Genomic DNA, 4927 nt, shown 5'->3' with positions numbered 1-4927 from the left:
CTCCCCCGTCCCACCTCCTCCCCTTCCCACTCCTCCCCCCAATGTTCCCCATTTCCATCTCCCCCAAGACCCATTCCCAACACAAATGGCCACGTGACACCTCCCCCTTGGCCCACACTGGACGCTGTGCCAGCCTCAAAGATGGCGGCGGCCGTCCCGGTCACACACGGGGGGGGCGTGGCGCTGACCACTGACCTTTGACATCCTGGCGCCACCGCAAGCGGCAAACCGCCAAATCGTGAGGGGGGGGAGGAGGAAAATAAAACAATAAAAATAAAAATCCTCAGGTGTCAATGCGGACGTCCTGTGAGTGAACAGGGAGCGGGATGACGGTTTTAAGTGCAATTTAATTTTGAAATGATGTTTTTGTCCGTTGAGGGGAGCGTGACCCGGAAGTGGAGGCGGAGCGCGCGCTCCCGCCCCCCCCCCCCCCCCGGAGGAAGATGAAAACATGGAGGAGAAGCCCAACTTTTCAAACCCTTCTTAAAGGAAGTTTCTGCTGTTTTCGCGGCTATCCATGAGGAGAACCCCCCTTAAAATATCGCCCTCTCTCACCCCCGAGGGGTTTCAGCCGCGATCCTGAGAATTTTTTTTTGCTTGACTTTCTCGGCCAAACAAACTCCATAAGATCTTCCTATTGCCATTTCTTCGCCCCTCTACCTGCCTCTGTTTCCAGGATGCCCGAGATCAAGCTCCAACATGTGGTATCGTGCAGCAGTGAAGATGTGGTGAGCGCGCCCTCCCTCCATTACCCAGCAGCCCCCACATTGGCATCTTCGGTCAATGTTTTGGAGGCCAGTCTTTGACCTTTGGGGCGGCTTTTGGGTGGCTCCACTATCGTTTCCCCCTTCGATCGTCGCCTCGGGACTAATGTGTGCCCCGGACGCAATTCAGGTGGTATTGGCGCTGGGAGGGCGGTCAACCGACTAGATCGTGGCCAGCGATATTTCTCTTTGTTGGCATCGTTCCAACGCCAAGCTGGTTAATTGGCCACGTTCTTGGGGAGACGGCACTGCCCGCAGGTTGAAAGAAAGCATTATCCCATATGGGGTTAGTATTCATGTGTTAGGCTGAATGGCACTTCACATTGGCAGTGCCACACTGTCGGAGGGTCAGTGCTGAGGGAGTGCCGCACGGTCGGAGGGTCAGTGCTGAGGGAGTGGGCACTGTCGGAGGGTCAGCGTTGAGGGAGCGCTGCACTGTCGGAGGGTCAGTGCTGAGGGAGCGCCGCACCATTGTATCATCTGTCAGGTTAGTAGCTAAATGGAGACCCTGTCTGCTCTGAGATGAATAGAATTGAATCTATGTCCGTTTTAAGTTCAGGTGATATTTCTCTGAAGGTGACATTCGAAAAGCGAATGACATAGGAGCATTAAACATAACGTCACCAGAGTTTTATTGCCAGTGTCCTGGGGCCAATATCTCTGCCCAAGTCCTTGAGGAAGGAGATGATCTGTGTTGTTTGTGGCATCTTGCTGTATGGAAATTAACTGATTGAATCTCTTCATTACAGCAGTGACCATATGTCCAAAAACATCTCTTATTGGCCAATAGGCTTGCAGCATTGCAGTGGTGAAGGGTGCTCTGTAATACATGATCTTTATTTAATATTGAAATTTAGAATTCATTTCGGGAGTTGATGGCCTACTGATATTATTGTTGGACTATTAATCCAGTGACGTTGATAACGTTCTGCGGATCTGGTTTCTAGTCCTGCCATAACAGATGGTGGAATTTGAATTCAGTAAATACCTGGAATTAAGAATTTAATAATGACCGTGAATCCATTGTCGAAAAAAAACATCTGGCTCATTAATGTCAATGAGTTTTGAGAAGATTTGTAGCTCAGGCTGAGGTTCTGGATGTAGGTTTGGCCGCTGAGCTGGAACATTCGTTTTCAGATGTTTCGTCACCATACTAGGTAACATCATCAGTGAGTCTCTGGATGAAGCACTGATGGTATGGCCCGCTTTCTATTTATGTTTTGAGGCTTCCTTGGGATGGTGATGTCATTTCCTATTCTTTTTCTCTGGGGTGGTAAATGGAATCCAAGTCAATGTCGAGAGTGTGGTGGTGGTGCAGAGTTGGAGACTTCGAATTGGATAATGTTGGGGGGGGGGGGTGGAAGGGAAATGAGGAAGCTGTTGAAATCCACATTAATCCCGTGTGGTTGCAGGGTCCCAAGGTGGAATATGAGGCATTCCTCCTTCAAGCGTTGGGTGGTAACGGTTTGTCAGTGGAGGAGGCCCAGAACCTGCATGTCCTTGACGGAGTGGGAGGGGGAGTTGAAGTGTTCAGCCACAGGGCGGTGGGTGCAGGTATCCCAGAGATATTCTCTGAAACGATCTGCAAGGAGACGTCCTGTCTCCCCGATGTAGAGGAGACCACATCGGGTGCAACGGATACAGTAGATGACATTGGTCGAGGTACAGGTAAATTTCTGACGGATGTCCCTTGGGGCCTTGGATGGAGGTGAGGAGAATGTGTGGGCGCAGGGAAAGGTCCAGGAGTGGCTTGTTGGCTGGCGGGGGACGTGGACCTGATGAGGGAACCGTGGAGGAACTCCCCTCCCCTCTGTCCAAAGCCCCAAGGGATCTTTTCACATCCATCAGGAATTTACCTGTACCTCCACCAATGTCATCTACTGTTGCACCTAGTGTGGTCTCCTGTACATCAGGAGACAGGACGCCTTCTTGCGGATTGTTTCAGAGAACACCTCTGGGATACCCGCACCCCCCAACCCCACCACCTTGTAGCTGAACACTTTAACTCCCCCTCCCACTCTGTCAAGGACATGCAGTCCTGGGCCTGCTCCACCACCACACCCTAACCACTCGATGCCTGGAGGAAGAACGCCTCCTATTCCGCCTTGGGACCCCGGAACCACACGGGATAAATGTGGATTTTAACAGCTTCCTCATTTCCCCTCCTCCCACATTATCCCAGTCCCAAGCCTCCAATTCGGCACCGCCCTCCTGACCTGTCCATCACTACCCCCTCTGACCTTCACCTTCTCCCTCATCTTCATCCACCTATCACTTTCTCAGCTACCTTTGCCCTAACCCCACCCCCCTCCCTTTTATCGCTCAGCATCTGGCCCACAAGCTTCATTCATGATGAAGGGCTTATGCCTGAAATGTTGATTCTCCTGCTCCTCGGATGCTGCCTGACCTGCTGTGCTTTCCTAGCAACACATTCTCGACTCTAATCTCCAGCATCTGCAGTCCTCACTTTCTCCAAGTCAATGTGTTTGTTGATAGAGTTTCAGTTGGAGTGCCATGCTTCTAGGAATTCTCGTGCGTGTCTCAGTTTGGCTTGTCCTAGGATGGGTGTGTTGTCCCAGTCAAAGTGGTGTCCTTCCTTATCTGGTGTGAGTAGTCTGACAGTCATTTCCAAGATGCCTTTGATGTAGGGGAGAGTGGATAGGGTTTCTGGGTTGTTTTGTCTGCTTATTTGGGTTTGTTGCTGAGAAATCGGCAGACTGTGTTCATTGGGTACTCAGATCCCTTGGCATCATGGTAGCTCACAAACCCACCAACAACACGAAAACAGCAGCCAAAAAAAACCTTGCAAGAACTGTAACAAACACTACGTTGGACAAACAGGCAGCAAACTAGCCATCAGGATACATGAACATCAACCAGCCAGAAAAAAGATATGACCCTCTCTCACTCGTATCCTCACATACGGATGGGGAAGGGCACCACTTCGACTGGGACAACACACCCATCCAAGGACTAGCCAAACAGAGACATGCACGAGAATTCCCAAAAGCGTGGCATTCCAACCAGAAGTCTATCAACAAACAAATTGACTTGGATCCCATTTACCACCCCCTGAGAAAAAGAACAGGAAATGATGTCACAAATCTGAGGAAACCTAAACGCATAAATAGTAAGCGGACTATGCCACCAGTGATATCTAGTGCTCACTGATGATACCTAGTGTGGTGACGAAACGTCTGAATATGAACCTTCCAGCTCAACGAGCAAACCTACATCAATAATGTCCTTTAGGGAAGGAAATTGCCATCCTTGCCTGGCTTTGCCTACATGTGATTCTAGCCCCATATCAATGGGGTTGACTCTTAACTGCCCACTGAGTAATTGGGGATGAGCAATAAATGTTGGTCTAACTAGCAAGAACGAATTTTAAAAATTATCATTGGCCTGATGTGGCATGATACTAAAGTTAGCATGTCACATTAAAGCATTGAGAGTCATAGAGATGTTTAACAATGAAACAGCCTGTTTACTCAAATAGTATCAAGACAAACTGGAATAGACGAAACAATTTACATATAACACAAGTTTTAAGATTTTGAAACACTTGGTAAAGTATAAATCCATTAATTCCAGCAGCATTCTTAATGTTACTCACACCAGAAAGAATCCCTCTCTCTACCGTGTCTGTAGTGCTTAGTTTAAATTTCACTTCTCTCCCTTGACAATCTGATAGCCTCTTTTTTTTTTTGAATCTTTAAACTAATGAGCTTAGACTTTCTTAGCTTCAAGTGACCCATTTGGGGTTTTAACCAAACACGAGTGAATCCTGAGAAGAGTATAAAGAAAGTAGGAGTATACTTAAGAGGGAAATCAGGAGGGCAAAACGGGGACATGAGATAGCTTTGGCAAATAGAATTAAGGAGAATCCAAAGGGGTTTTACAAATATATTAAGGACAAAAGGGTAACTAGGGAGAGAATAGGGCCCCTCAAAGATCAGCAAGGCGGCCTTTGTGTGGAGCCACAGAAAATGGGGGAGATACTAAATGAATATTTTGCATCAGTAGTTACTGTGGAAAAGGATATGGAAGAAATAGACTGTAGGGAAATAGATGGTGACATCTTGCAAAATGACCAGATTACAGAGGAGGAAGTGCTGGATGTCTTAAAACGGTTAAAGGTGGATAAATCCACAGGACCTGAT

Source organism: Chiloscyllium plagiosum, chromosome 47 (assembly GCF_004010195.1).
Source record: "Chiloscyllium plagiosum isolate BGI_BamShark_2017 chromosome 47, ASM401019v2, whole genome shotgun sequence".
In the NCBI taxonomy this organism is placed as follows: domain Eukaryota; kingdom Metazoa; phylum Chordata; class Chondrichthyes; order Orectolobiformes; family Hemiscylliidae; genus Chiloscyllium; species Chiloscyllium plagiosum.
Note: the sequence above shows the minus strand (reverse complement) of the source record.